The following is a 16,491-nucleotide window of genomic DNA, read 5'->3' as shown; positions in this document are numbered from 1 at the left end:
CTCCATTCCCCAGCGGCAGAGTGTTCTAATGGGAGAGGAGCTGGTTACCACCTCTCCCCAGCGGCAGCTTAATGTACCAGGGGGAGACTGTAAGCCCCACACCTGTGCAGATGGGACCGTGGTCTCTGCACTTCCAGCACAGGGGGTAGGGACGGTCGGTCCTGCCCCCCCACAACAGGGCTGTTTAGCCAAAGGGGAGACAGTCTGTCTCCAGCAGCAGAGCTGTGTAACTAAAGGGGAGACAGTCGGTCTCCAGCAGCAGAGTTGTGTAACTCAAGGGGAGACAGTCGGTCTCCAGCAGCAGAGCGGTGTAACTCAAGGGGAGACAGTCGGTCTCCAGCAGCAGAGGGGTGTATTTAAAGGGGAGACAGTCGGTCTCCAGCAGCAGAGCTGTGTAACTAAAGGGGAGACAGTCGGTCTCCAGCAGCAGAGCTGTGTAACTCAAGGGGAGACAGTCGGTCTCCAGCAGCAGAGCGGTGTAACTCAAGGGGAGACAGTCGGTCTCCAGCAGCAGAGCGGTGTATTTAAAGGGGAGACAGTCGGTCTCCAGCAACCAGGCTCCAACCAGACTACTCCCGTGGTAGTGCTGGCAACAGGACAGAGTACCGCTGGTCTCTGCCCCCTCAGCAACCTACCAAGGCAGCCTACCAGTCCCCCAAACAGCCGTGGTGAGGCACCTGAACCTGGACAAGATTCTCCCTCACCCAGGTGTAGTAACTGTTTATTGTGGGTGGGCTGCTCTGCTGTTTCTGTCTTGTGGGTGGGCTGCTGGACTAACAAGGGCACTGACCGTCAGGAGGTCAAGTACCCTGTTAGTCTGGGGGGTAAAGGGGAGAAGTGTGGCGAAACCGACCTCGCCACGTGTCCTTGGAGGGGCTGATTGCCCGCCTCTTGCCTTTGGACTATGGACCAGACTTTATGGGAATGTGATACCCCAGATAGCCATACCATGGAGCCTATTCATATAATGAAAGACTATGGAAAAGACTTTAGCTCCATGGCAATTGTACTGTGTGAGTAGGATCTGCGCGCTATTCGGTAGTTTTGTGCGTGCAGATCCCAGCTATCTGGGGATAGGTGAAATGTCTGTGTGTTATGTGTAAATGTGACTTTATGTATTTTAAAGTGTTTTATGTCGTTTTGCAACCATGTGGTTAATGGAGTCTGCCTTTAGTCCTGGGTAATTGGATTACTTCTCCAATTAACTCCAGGGCAGAAGGGAGGAAACCAGGGTGCATTGTGGGGATGTTTTTCTGCCAGCCAGAAAAGAACAAAAGATACTTTTAGTAACTTTTGAACCCCTGGTCGGATTCATGCCATTTTTTAATATGTTGTTCCCCTGAATGGATTGATTGTGGATATGTATTTTTATGTGAATGTGATGTATGGTTTTAAAGTTATGAAAGTTGTGTAAAAGTATATTTTACACTGTATGCATAATGGGATTATGTGTCACACTAAGGGGAGGGGATGTGTGGGAGGTAACATCTATGTCATTGGTTCTTTTATGCCTCCCCCTGGGTGTGGCCTGTATGTGTGAGTTGGAAATAAAAGCCAGGCTGGATGAGCCAGTCCAGAGTTCCTGTTTTACCCTCAAAGTGATGTGTCGTCTCATTATTGGGGGAAGGATTTATTGCATGCTGTTCCACTTGACTGCTAGGAGTACAAGCCTATTCGTATGGTTCCTATTCAATGGTCTACAGCATTCATATGCTTGGGAGAATTTAAAGGTTTCTTGGATTCGGTGATTGTGGTGTCTGCCAGAGTGCTTGGAGTCCTCAGGAAGCACTAGGAGCATCCATTAACGGAGGTACCAAGTCGGGGTGCCAGGCGATCCGTTACACTATTCTTATCATTTTAATCCCTTTTACGCCCCCCTCATCAGTCCTTTTTTAGTTGAATGTATCGCCCACTGTCAGTCCCTTTGGGATCCATCCCTCATTCATGTTAATAAAGGTGAGGTAATCTAGACTTTTTTGACCTAGGCGACTTCTCTTCTCAGTGACAATACCTCCTGCTGCACTGAAGGTCCTTTCTGACAGGAGACTTGAAGCGGGCAGGCCAGAAGTTCTATCACAAATTGGGATAGCTCAGGCCACAGGTCAAGCCTGCACACCCAGTAGTCAAGGGGTTCATCGCTCCTCAGAGTGTCGATATCTGCAGTTAAGGCGAGGTAGTCTGCTACCTGTCGGTCGAGTCGTTCTCTGAGGGTGGACCCCGAAGGGCTGTGGCGATGCATAGGACTTAAAAAGCTCCACATGTCTTCCATCAACAACACGTCTGTAAAGCGTCCTGTCCTTGCCGGCGTTGTCGTGGGAGGAGGAGGATTACTTTCACCTCTTCCCCTTTTAGATTCCTGTTGTGCTGTGACATCACCCTTATACGCTGTGTAAAGCATACTTTTTAATTTATTTTGGAACTGCTGCATCCTTTCCGACATGCGGTAATTCGGTAACATTTCAGGCACTTTCTGCTTATACCGGGGGTCTAGTAGCGTGGACACCCAGTACAGGTCGTTCTCCTTCAGCCTTTTTATACGAGGGTCCCTCCTCAGGCACGACAGCATAAAAGACCCCATTTGCACAAGGTTGGATGCCGAGCTACTCATGTCCCGTTCCTCGTCCTCAGTGATCTCACTGAAGGTATGTTCTTCCCCCCAGCCACGTACAACACCACGGGTACCAGATAGGTGACTGTTGTGGTTGGTCTTCCTCCTCCTCCTCAAAGCCACATTCCTCCTCTGACACCTCTTCCTCACAATCCTCTTCCAGCATTGCCGCAGGTCCAGCAAGCGATGCTGATAAGGCTGTTTCTGGTGGTGATGGTGACCACAACTCTTCCTCTTCCTCTTCACGCTCATCTACGGCCTGATCCAGCACCCTTCGCAGGGCACGCTCCAGGAAGAAAACAAGTGGTATGATGTCGCTGATGGTGCCTTCGATGCGACTGACTAGGTTTGTCACCTCCTCAAAAGGGCGCATGAGCCTACAGGCATTGCACATGAGCATCCAGTAACGTGGAAAAAAATTCCCAGCTCCGCAGAGGCTGTCCTAGCACCACGGTCATACAAATAGTCGTTAATGGCTTTTTCTTGTTGGAGCAGGCGGTCGAACATTAGGAGTGTTGAATTCCAAAGTGTCGGGCTGTCGCAAATCAAGCGCCTCACTGGCATGTTGTTTCGCCGCTGGATATCTGAAAAGTGTGCCATGGCCGTGTAGGAATGCCTGAAATGGCCACACACCTTCCTGGCCTGCTTCAGGACATCCTGTAAGCCTGGGTACTTATGCACAAAGCGGTGTACGATCAGATTACACACATGTGCCATGCACGGCACATGTGTCAACTTGCCCAAATTCAATGCCGCCAACAAATGTCTTCCGTTGTCACAAACCACTTTGCCGATCTCCAGTTGGTGCGGAGTCAGCCACTGATCCACCTGTGCGTTCAGGGCAGACAGGAGTGCTGGTCCGTTGTGACTCTCTGCTTTCAAGCAAGTCAACCCCAAGACGGCGTGACACTGCCGTATCCGGGATGTGGAATAGTACCTGGGATGCTGGGGGGGTGCTGTTGATGTGGAGCAAGACGCAGCAGCAGAAGAGGACTCAGCCGAGGAGGTTATGGAAGAGGATGGCGTAGGAGGAGTAGAGGAGGTGGCAGCAGGCCTGCCTGCAAGTCATGGCGGTGTCACCAACTCCTCTGCAGAGCCACGCATTCCATGCTTGGCAGTCGTCAGCAGGTTTACCCAATGCGCAGTGTAGGTGATATACCTGCCTTGACCATTCTTTGCAGACCAGGTTTCAGTGGTCAGATGGACCCTTGCCCCAACACTGTGTGCCATAAATGCCATTACTTCCTTTTGCACAATCGAGTACAGGTTGGGGATTGCCTTTTGTGCAAAGAAATTTTGTCCGGGTACCTTCCACTGCGGTGTCCCAATAGCTACAAATTTTTGGAACACCTCAGACTCCACCAGCTTGTATGGTAAAAGCTGGCGGGCTAAGAGTTCAGACAAGCCAGCTGTCAGATGCCGGGCAAGGGGGTGACTTTGTGACATTGGCTTCTTACGCTCAAACATGTCCTTGACAGACACCTGACTGTGGGCAGATGAGCAGGAACTGCTCAAGGCGAGAGACGGAGTGGTGGATGGTTGAGATGGGGGCAAGGAGGACAGCAGTGGTTGACGTGGCTGAAGATGCTGGACCAGGAGGAGGATGGCGGCTTTGAGTTTGTGTGCTGCTTGTACTCATGTGTTGATCCCATAGGTTTTTGTGATGTGCGATCATGTGCCTTCGCAAAGCAGTTGTACCTAGGTGGGTGTTGGACTTCCCACGACTCAGTTTCTTTTGGCACAGGTTGAAAATGGCATCGGTGTTGTCAGAGGCAGACACACAAAAAAATGCCACACTGCTGAGCTCTGCAATGGCGGCATTCTGGTGGTGGCAACAGCATGCGTTGATTGGAGTGCTGTCTGGCTGACCCCGGGTGCCGATGCATGCTGTCTGACTGTGCCACTAGCTCCTTGCGACGACTTCCCCCTGCTTCCAACTCGTCTCCTCCTCCTCTCTGTCTCCCCATCTGAACTTTCCCCCTGTTCTTCTTCTCTTCTGTCGGGCATCCACATGACATCCACGGACGCATCGTCATCATCAACCGCTTCACTTGTATCTGACAACTCAGCAAAGGAAGCAGTAGCGGGTACAACATCATCATTATCACACCGTACGTCCATGTGTGTAATGCTGCCTGACTGAGACATATCCCTGTTATCTACATCCTCTGGCAATAATGGTTGCGCATCACTTATTTCTTCCAACTGATGTGTAAATAACTCCTCTGACAGATCAAGTGAAGCGGCTGTGGTGCTAGTGTTGGTGGTGGCGGCAGGCGGGCGAGTGTTAACTTGTGAGGTGCCCGAAGCTAAGCTGGAGGAGGATGGTGCGTCAAGATTCCGAGCGGAAGCTGTAGAAGATTGGGTGTCCTGTGTTAGCCAGTCAACTATGTCCTCAGAACTTTTCGAGTTCAGGGTACGTGGCCTCTGAACACTGGGCATTATTCTAGGGCCAAAGGGAATCACAGCACCATGACCACGACGGCCCCTGCGCGGTGGCCTGCCTCTGCCTGTCATTTGTTTTTCGAAGTGGTACTATGCGTGCAAGCTACTGTGACAACAGATATGAGTGGCACTGTGCACTGGCAGAAGTTGGCAGAGTAGACGATGTAGGCCTAACACACACGCTTGCAGACAACTAACTGCTATTCAATCTATTACAGTCAATTTTTTTTTTTTTTTAAATGTACACTACTGTTACACCAGATATGAGTTGCACTGGTGTGACACTGTGCCCTGGCAGGCCCTGAAACGCACACGTGTGAAGGACACTGACTGCTATTATATTACAGTCGGGGCGGGGCCTAGTGTCAGGGTACCTGAAGTCTCTACCTCCGAGAGAGGCAGAGACTTAGACGTTTATCCCTCCGGACGGGCTGTTTCCTCTGTTCCTCACGGTCCTCCTGGTCACGTAAACGCCGGCCGCGAGGGAGTCACTTCCTTTTGTAGCAGGACGTCCGGAAACCGACGTCATGATGCCAGCCCGGAACGACCTGTCACTCAATCCTTTAGAGACTAATCAGATCTCGTCGGAGGCGTGTCTCTCTCTCCGAGCAGGGTATTTAAACTTGCTTCTCCCATTTGCTCATTGCCCTGTCGTGGTTCTAGCCTGTCTAGTCACACAGTGCTCTGGTATTTTCTGTTATCCCTTTGGTTCCGACCCGGCTTGTTTGACTTTCTCTGTTTACCTCTGTTATCCTTGACCCGGCTTGTTCCTCGCTTACCTGTCCTCTCGTTCCCTCGACCTCGGCTTGTCTCTGACCATTCTCTATACTCTCCGTACGTTAGTCCGGCCATTCTAAGGTCCGGTATACGTATCCTGTACCTGTTTGTACTCTGCGTGTTGGATCCCTGTCCCGATCCTGACATTACGACAGGGCCAATGGATCCTGCAAGTACAAACAGTCAGCTTGGTCCTTCTGATCCTAGGTATGAAGCCATGGAGCACAGAATGGATCAGATGGCGCTAGCACTACAGGCGTTATTGTCTCGTGCTAATAACCCGCCAGAGGAGACGCGTACTACTTCTATTTCTCCTATGAGCTCAGGCCTAGAGGTAGCCACATGTAGGTGCCTCTTCCCGTATTACACCACCAGTACGTTATGGTGGCTCACCTGAGAAGTGTCGTGGTTTCCTTAACCAGATCAGTATCCACTTTGAATTACAACCTCGCTCCTATCCTACAGATAGGGCAAAGGTTGGATTTATTATTACCTTACTCATTGAGAAAGCTCTGAGATGGGCCAACCCACTATGGGAGAACGATAACCCGTTAGTATATAACTATAATGCCTTTGTAGCTGCCTTTAGAAGAACTTTTGACCCTCCTGGTAGAAAGGTCAATGCAGCCAGATTACTGTTGCGCCTGAGACAGGAGAACCGAACTCTCGTGGATTATGCACTAGAGTTCAGGTCTCTGGCGTCAGAAGTTAAGTGGAATGAGCAGGCTTATGTAGATGTATTTTTGAACGGGCTATCAGACGTAATCCTTGATGAGGTTGCTACTAGAGAACTCCCTGAAAATTTGGAGGATTTAATTTCGTTCATTTCTCGTATTGATGAGCGTTTAAGAGAGAGACAAAACACTCGAGAGAGGAACCTTAGACCTTCCTTTAAATTAGCTCCCGCATTTCAAGGTCCTGATTCCACTACCTCACTGTTTCCTGAACCTATGCAGATAGGCAATACTCGCCTCTCAGAAGAAGAGAGACAGTACAGGAGAAGAGAGGGATTATGCATGTATTGTGGAGTCAGAGGTCACTTACGCCTGAATTGCCCTAATCGTTCGGGAAACGCTCGCACCTAAGTTTCTCTAGAGGACAGGCCTTGGGTGTTTCTATTTTGTCCTCTACTCAAAATTATAAAGATCACAGGCTTCTGCTACCAGTTTCTTTAACTTGGGAGAAGGGAGTACTAAAGACTATGGCTTTGATAGATTCCGGAGCTGCTGAGAATTTTATCGACCAAGCCTTTGCTACCAAACACACTGTCCCATCCCAGTTAAGGGATACACCCTTGGCCGTTGAGGCCATAGATGGTAGACCTTTGCTTGAGCCTGTTATCTTCCGTGAGACTATACCCGTTAACTTAACTGTTGGTATCTTACACGAGGAGAACTTATCACTTATGCTCATTTCGTCCCCTTCGGTCCCCATAGTCCTGGGGTACCCATGGTTAAAAAGACATAACCCTATTATCGATTGGGAGTTAGGGGAGATACTCTCATGGGGTCAGGGCTGCCAGGAGAAGTGTTTACGCAGGGTTTCCCCATTGGCTGTAATAAACACACCGGGTAGTTCCACTCAGTCTACAGAGGGACAGATACCGTTCATCTACCAGGACTTAAAAGCAGTATTCGACAAGAAGAATGCCGATACCTTACCTCCACACAGGTCATTTGATTGTAAAATTAAGCTTTTACCTGGTACTATGCCTCCGAGGGGCAATGTATATCCTCTATCCACTCAAGAGAACTCAGTTCTAGAGGAATATATTCGTGAGAATCTAGAAAAAGGATTCATTAGGAGATCCTCTTCCCCCGCCGGGGCTGGTTTTTTTTTCGTTAGAAAGAAGGATGGCACTTTGAGACCTTGTATTGATTACCGAGGTTTGAATAAGATAACAATCAGAAATGCCTATCCCATTCCTTTGATTACCGAGCTGTTTGATCGTTTAAAGGGCTCTAAAATTTTCACCAAGTTAGATCTCAGAGGGGCGTATAACTTGGTGAGAATCCAGGATGGTCACGAGTGGATGACAGCATTCAATACCCGTTATGGTCACTATGAATACACGGTTATGCCATTTGGTCTTTGTAATGCTCCGGCAGTCTTTCAGGATTTGATTAATGAAGTTCTTAGGGAGTTTCAACATGATTGTGTCATTGTATACCTGGATGACATACTTATACACTCTAGGGAGATTGAGACCCACCACAGACATGTCAGAAAGGTATTGCTCAAACTTCTGCAACATGGCCTATACTGTAAATTGGAGAAATGCAGTTTTGACCAGTCTCAGATAGACTTTCTTGGGTACGTGATTTCTGGGGAAGGCTTTAAGATGGATCCTGACAAACTCCAATCTATTTTAGAGTGGCCATTGCCTAAGGGACTCAAGGCTATTCAGAGGTTTATTGGTTTCTCTAATTATTATAGGCGCTTTATTAAGGGATACTCTTCTATTATTGCGCCTATTACCAATATGACCAAACAAGGGGCTAATACTAAGACCTGGTCTACTGAGGCTCTTGTTGCGTTCAAGACGCTCAAAGAACTTTTTGCTTCTGCTCCAATTTTGGTTCATCCTGATACGACTCTGCCGTTCCTACTCGAGGTCGATGCCTCTGAGACGGGAGTAGGGGCTGTTCTGTCACAAAGGTTAGGTGTGGACAAACCGTTACACCCTTGTGGGTTTTTCTCTAAGAAACTATCTGGTCCTGAAAGCAGATATGACATCGGTGACAGGGAACTGTTAGCGGTCATTATGGCTCTTAAGGAGTGGAGGCATTTATTAGAGGGGACCTTACATCCTGTTACTATTTTAACGGACCACAAGAACTTGTCCTATATTGGGGAGGCTAAACGCCTATCCGCCAGGCAAGCTCGTTGGTCCCTATTCCTGACTCACTTCAATTATGTGCTTACTTATAGACCTGGTTCTAAGAACTCCAAAGCCGATGCTTTATCTCGCCAATATGAACCATCCACTATAGTTGAGCCAGTTCTTTCCTCGATAGTTCCTAAATGTAATATCATCGCTAACATGAATCTCAGGATTCATTCTCCGTTGCTTACCGAGATCATAAAGTTACAACATCTAACTCCTAAACAGACTCCTGGGGATAGACACTTCGTTCCTCCTGCTCTCCAACTGGAAGTGTTGCGGTGTTTCCACAACAGGCAAGGTAGCTGGGCATCCTGGCATTCGCAAGACGTATGCTTTAATCTCCAAAGATTTCTGGTGGCCTGCTTTGCGTAAGGATATTAAAGATTTCATCGATACTTGTGAGGTCTGTACTAAGACTAAGCAACCTCATACGCTTCCATGTGGATTTCTGCATCCCTTAGAGGTTCCAGAGAAACCATGGTCCTGTTTAGCTATGGACTTCATTGTCGATATCTCTAAAAAACAGACTGTCATCCTCACCGTGGTTGACAGATTCACCAAGATGGCTCACTTCGTTCCTCTGCCTAAACTCCCGTCTTCACCCGAATTGGCAGAGATATTCGCAAGGGAGATTTTTCGTTTACATGGGATACTGTCAGGGTTTCTTTGCTGTTTTAAACAGCAAACCTTTCTGTTTCAGTGATTGAGTTTGCAGCTGCAATTACTATGAGCTGCTTCTGCTTGTTGCCACGGTTACTCACCTGTGAGTAGTAATCAACCCTGCTGCTAATCAGTTCTGCCTATTTAAGCAGCTAAGCCCAGAACCTCCTTGCCCTTGCGTGGTTTCCTGTTTCCCAGAAGTCTCCTTGTTCCTGTGTTTCCTGTTTGATCCTGGTTCCTGACTCCGGCCTTGTTCCTGACTCCGCTGCTCTCCGTGCTCCTGATCCTGGCTTGTCTGACTACCCGCTCTGGTGACTGACCCCTGCTTGATTCCTGGACTTTGCTTTTGTTTATTATTTGTTATTTATTAATAAAGGTGTGTTTGCATCTACTTCTGTCTCTGTCTGGTTCCTGGTCCCTGACATTACGCAAGGGCCATGAATACAGATGGTACAGGCAAGACACCTATACCTAACCTGCTTACCCAGTGGGACCAGCAGAACCACCATTTGGACCAGTATGCCCATCTGGATCCAGTACCCGGCCAGCCTGCGATTGCGGCCGCCTCTGCCTCACTTCCTGTTCTAGCACCGGTTGTAACCTCCAAACCTGTAGCGGCTAGAGAAATGACTGGGTCTGTCCCGCTCCCTCAGCATTTTGGGGGCGACCCAGCACAGTGCAGAGAATTTATAAATCAGGTTAAAGGATACCTTGAAACCCTGCCCCAGGCATTTCCTACAGACAGTGACAAAGTTCACTTCATGATTTCTTTGCTGTCTGAAAAGGCCCTAGCTTGGGCAAAACCTCTCTGGGAGGCGGAGAAGCCTATTATTTACAATTACCCTGAATTTGTTGCATCCTTCAATAGGGTTTTTGATATTCCAGCTCGCTCCACCCCTACTGCCGAACTACTCATGTCTAATTCTCAGGGCACAAAAACTATTGTCGAGTATGCCAGTGAATTCCGTACCATGGCAGCAGAGGGTGGCTGGAACAACGAGACTCTTGTGGCTGCCTTTGCACAAGGTCTCTCCGATGTGTTTAAAAATGAGATTGCAGCCAGAGAATTACCTAAAGATCTCGAGGAACTGATATCATTTGTCACCCTCATTGACATCAGACTCCGAGAGAGATCCTCATCCAAGGAGCGCCTGCGGAGGCCTCTTGTAAATTTGACACCGAGCTTTTCTTGCCCACCCGAACCTCCCTCACCTCCCTTGCCTCCTGGTCCTGAGTCCTCTGTCTGTGTGGAGCCAAGGCGGTTAGGCTTCTCACGCCTCTCGGCCGAGGAGAGAGCCTTTAGGAGGAGGGAGGGCCTGTGCCTATACTGCGGACACCACGGTCACATGTTAAAGTTTTGCCCGATCCGTCCGGCAAAGGGTCCGTACCCAAGATACTGTCAGGGGCAGATCTTGGGTGGTCTTTCTGCAGACCCAGAGATATGTGTGCACAAACCCTTGGTGCCTGTTATCCTCTCCTGGTCTGATTCATCCATTGAGACCCGGGCGTTACTTGATTCTGGGGCCGCAGGCTTGTTTATAGATTGTGCATTTGCAGCAAAGCACTCTATACCCTTACAGTCTCGCAACTCCCCACTAGCCTTCGAAGCCATCGATGGCAGACCAATACAGCCAACCCACGTGACCCAAGAAACCGTGCCCATATCTCTGGCTGTAGGGGCTCTACATCATGAGACGACCCAATTCCAGGTCATTTCCTCTCCATATTACCAGGTTGTTTTGGGATACCCTTGGTTACAGAAGCATAACCCCACAATTGATTGGCGCAAAGCTGAGATATTATCATGGTCCCAGCAATGCACATTGTCCTGTCTCCAGAAACCGGTCAAAGTTTTGGGCGCATGTTCTGCCTCTTCCTTACCCGCTGAGTACCAAGAATTCCAAGATGTATTTGACAAGGGTCAAGCCAGCGTTCTGCCACCACACCGTCCGTATGACTGTGGTATCGAACTCCAACCGGGTACCAATCCTCCCCGGGGCCGGATTTACCCACTGTCTGTAGCAGAAAATCGAGCCATGGAGTAGTATGTTACCGATGCACTGTCTAAGGGTTTTATTCGGAAGTCATCTTCTCCTGCCGGGGCCGGCTTTTTCTTTGTAAAGAAAAAAGATGGCGAGTTGAGACCCTGTATCGACTATAGGGGTCTCAATCGCATTACTATTAAGAATGCCTACCCCATTCCATTAATCACGGAATTATTTGACCGCCTCAAGGGAGCAACGGTCTTCACCAAACTTGATCTGAGAGGGGCATATAATCTCGTCCGGATAAAAGAGGACCACGAATGGAAAACCGCATTTAACACCAGGAGCGGCCATTACGAATACCTAGTAATGCCCTTTGGTCTTTGCAATGCTCCGGCGGTTTTCCAAGAATTTATAAATGACGTCCTGCGAGATATGCTGCAGCAATGTGTGGTGGTTTATCTTGATGATATTCTGATCCATTCCACATCTCTCGAGAACCATCACGCAGACGTTTCTCGTGTTCTACAGAGACTTAGAGAAAATAGTCTGTTCTGCAAATTGGAGAAATGTGAGTTTCACTGCAAACAGGTTACATTCTTGGGATATGTTATCTCAGATACTGGATTCTCTATGGATCCGGAGAAACTTTCGGCTGTACTTAAATGGCCTCGACCTACGGGTCTTCGCTCTATACAACGGTTTCTGGGCTTCGCCAATTATTATCGGAAGTTCATACGCAACTTTTCTTCCTTGGTTAAACCTCTCACGGACATGACCAGGAGAGATGCTGATCCACAGCATTGGTCACAGGAAGCCATTACTGCCTTTGAGTCTCTCAAAGTCGCCTTTGCTGCTGCCCCTATACTGGCACACCCTAACCCTGCCTTACCATTCATTCTTGAGGTCGATGCGTCTGAGACAGGAGTGGGCGCCCTCCTGTCTCAACGTCCTAACCCAGAGAGTTCCAGACATCCGTGCGGGTATTTCTCGAGGAAATTGAACCCGGCGGAATGCAACTACCAGATTGGTGATAGAGAACTTCTAGCCATAATTTTAGCTCTCAAAGAATGGAGGCACCTTCTTGAGGGTACTTCAGTGCCAATCCTCATACTCACAGACCACAAGAATCTAACATATCTTTCTGAAGCTAAGCGACTTTCCCCCCGGCAAGCTAGATGGGCTCTCTTCCTATCAAGATTCAATTATGTGGTTTCTTACTTGCCCGGTACAAAAAACATCCAGGCTGATGCCTTGTCTCGACAGTTCTCCCCTCCATCTAGAGAGGAGATAACCCCTACTCCTGTGATTCCTCCGGACCATATACTGGCAACCATCCGTACTAACCTCACCTCACCCCTAGGCGAGGAGATTCTGGCTGCACAAAGTAATGCTCCTCCAGAGAAACCTAATGGCCGTTGTTTTGTACCTATTAACCTCCGTACGAAACTATTGAGTACATACCACGACTCCAAAGCAGCTGGACATCCAGGCAAAAACCAGTTAATCTGGTCCGTATCCCGGCAATTTTGGTGGCCTAGTCTCCGTTCGGATGTCACCGCTTTTGTAGCTGCCTGTCCTGTGTGCGCTCAAAACAAAACCCCACGACGCCCTCCAGTGGGTCTCCTGCAAACCATACCTAATGGTGAACGACCCTGGACCCACTTGTCCATGGATTTTATCGTAGATCTTCCGGTCTCTCGTGGCAATACAGTCGTTCTCATGGTTGTTGACCGATTCTCGAAGATGTCGCATTGCATTCCCTTGAAAAAACTACCAACTTCCCAGGAACTTGCAACAATTTTTGGTCGGGAGATCTTTCGTTTGCATGGGTTACCCAAAGTGATAGTCTCAGATAGGGGTAGCCAGTTCGTGTCCAGATTTTGGAGAGCTTTTTGTACGCAAATGGGAATTCAGCTTTCCTTCTCCTCGGCCTACCACCCGCAATCAAATGGTGCAGCAGAACGAGCTAACCAAACACTGGAACAGTTTCTGCGTTGCTACATTTCTGACCACCAGAACAACTGGTCTGATCTGCTACCCTGGGCGGAGTTTGCCCACAATAGTGCGATTAATGCCTCCTCCCGGCTATCCCCGTTCCTGGCAAACTATGGGTTTCAACCGTCCATGTTGCCTGATACGTTCTTGCCACAGGAGATACCGGCATTGGAGGGACATCTCAGGGAACTCCGTTCCACTTGTGTGCAGGTTCAGAGTTCTTTGCAACGCGCAATGCAGAACTACAAACTCCAGGCCGACCGCAGACGCCTTCCTGCACCTACCTATCAGGTCGGAGAGAGGGTCTGGCTGTCTTCCCGCAACCTACGCCTCCGTGTTCCCTCACAAAAACTGGCACCCCGATACGTTGGGCCATTTCGTATACTTCGAAGGGTTAACCCTGTAGCTTACGCACTTGACCTTCCTGCTAACATGCGCATCTCAAATGTTTTCCATGTTTCCCTCTTGAAACCGGTAGTTTGTAATCGCTACACCAACTCAGTGCCACGTCCACGTCCTGTTCTGATTGACAATCATGAGGAATATGAAATACGCAGCATCATTGACTCACGGGTCTTCAGAGGACAGATCCAATACTTGGTGCACTGGAAAGGATACGGTCCAGAGGAACGCTCCTGGGTTCCAGCCTCTGATGTCCATGCACCATCCCTCCTTCGTTCCTATCACGCCCGCTTCCCCATGAAGCCCGGACCCACCAACAGAGATGGGGGGAATCGTTGAGGGGGAGGTACTGTCAGGGTTTCTTTGCTGTTTTAAACAGCAAACCTTTCTGTTTCAGTGATTGAGTTTGCAGCTGCAATTACTATGAGCTGCTTCTGCTTGTTGCCACGGTTACTCACCTGTGAGTAGTAATCAACCCTGCTGCTAATCAGTTCTGCCTATTTAAGCAGCTAAGCCCAGAACCTCCTTGCCCTTGCGTGGTTTCCTGTTTCCCAGAAGTCTCCTTGTTCCTGTGTTTCCTGTTTGATCCTGGTTCCTGACTCCGGCCTTGTTCCTGACTCCGCTGCTCTCCGTGCTCCTGATCCTGGCTTGTCTGACTACCCGCTCTGGTGACTGACCCCTGCTTGATTCCTGGACTTTGCTTTTGTTTATTATTTGTTATTTATTAATAAAGGTGTGTTTGCATCTACTTCTGTCTCTGTCTGGTTCCTGGTCCCTGACAGATACCCTCCCAAATTGTATCTGACAGAGGTTCCCAATTTGTTTCCCGTTTTTGGAGGTCCTTCTGCTCTCAACTGGGTATCAAATTGAATTTCTCTTCTGCCTATCATCCTCAGTCTAACGGAGCTGCTGAACGCACCAACCAAAAGATTTAACAATATTTACGTTGTTTTGTTTCTGAACACCAGGACGATTGGGTTGGTTTGATTCCTTGGGCGGAGTTTGCACACAACAATCTCGTTTGTGATTCTACTCATTCAAGCCCCTTCTTCATGAATTATGGCTTTCATCCATCTATTCTTCCCTCGGTCTCCCCTTCCCAAGGGATACCGTCGGTTGATGTTCATGTTGCCAATTTGAGGAAGTTGTGGGATCAGACTCGACAAATTCTTCTGCACAATTCTATGCTGGTTAAGAAACACGCCGATAAACGCAGAAGGGCGGCTCCGGTGTTTGTTCCAGGTGATAGAGTATGGTTGAGTACAAGAAACATCCGTTTAAAAGTACCTTCCATGAAATTCGCCCCTCGTTATATTGGACCTTACAGGGTGCTGACTCGGATTAACCCAGTTGCGTATCGTCTAGCTCTTCCAACTGCCTTACGCATCCCTAACTCATTTCATGTTTCATTGCTGAAACCACTAGTCTGCAACAGATTTTCCTCCACAACGTCCTCTCCTCGCTCTGTTCAGGTGGAGGGTCAGGAGGAGTATGAGGTTAACTCTATTATCGATTCTCGAATCTCCCGGGGGAGAGTACAATATCTGGTCGATTGCAAGGGATATGGTCCTGAGGAGAGGAGTTGGGTACCTCAAGAGGATGTTCATGCTCCTCGTCTCCACAAGGCGTTTCACTCCCGCTTCCCATCTCGTCCCGGTTCCTTCCGCCCGGTGGGCGTATCTGAGAGGGAGGGTACTGTCAGGGTACCTGAAGTCTCTACCTCCGAGAGAGGCAGAGACTTAGACGTCTATCCCTCCGCACGGGCTGTTTCCTCTGTTCCTCGCGGTCCTCCCGGTCACGTAAACGCCGGCCGCGAGGGAGTCACTTCCTTTTGTAGCAGGACGTCCGGAAACCGACGTCATGACGCCAGCCCGGAACGACCTATCACTCAATCCTTTAGAGACTAATCAGATCTCGTCGGAGGCGTGTCTCTCTCTCCGAGCAGGGTATTTAAACTTGCTTCTCCCATTTGCTCATTGCCCTGTCGTGGTTCTAGCCTGTCTAGTCACACAGTGCTCTGGTATTTTCTGTTATCCCTTTGGTTCCGACCCGGCTTGTTTTACTTTCTCTGTTTACCTCTGTTATCCTTGACCCGGCTTGTTCCTCGCTTACCTGTCCTCTCGTTCCCTCGACCTCGGCTTGTCTCTGACCATTCTCTATACTCTCCGTACGTTAGTCCGGCCATTCTAAGGTCTGGTATACGTATCCTGTACCTGTTTGTACTCTGCGTGTTGGATCCCTGTCCCGATCCTGACACCTAGCTGTCATGGAGGAAAGACATGCTTCGTGTGAGCTCCCTCAATATCTCACTTTAAGCAGCTATCAACAAGCGAATTTCACCCCAGAAGGGGATGGCCCAGCAATGTTGCTCCTACCTGACCAACCCGACATGCTTAATAGTGATCAGCAACTCGACAGAGTCTTACTTACCTCCGCGTGACAACTGTGGCCTGGTGCTCACCGGGCGGGAGAGGCGGACGATCTCCTGATCCTGGGTTGCCCAGGAGCAGCTACTTCCCGGCAGGAGCTCCGTTACCCCCCCCTCGGACTGGTGGGGATTATCCCAGTCCGCCCCTGAGAGGCTGTCTGGAGCTAATGGACGCACAGAGCACAGCCGCCCAGGCTGACATACTCATCTGCGACTCTCCCAATATGGCGGCAGCCGCGTGTCCTCCTGGTACCAGCAAAGCATGGCTGGATATTGAGTCTAAGCTGGACAGACTCTTTAA

This window comes from Pelobates fuscus, chromosome 10 (assembly GCF_036172605.1).
Source record: "Pelobates fuscus isolate aPelFus1 chromosome 10, aPelFus1.pri, whole genome shotgun sequence".
Lineage (NCBI taxonomy): Eukaryota > Metazoa > Chordata > Amphibia > Anura > Pelobatidae > Pelobates > Pelobates fuscus.
Note: the sequence above shows the minus strand (reverse complement) of the source record.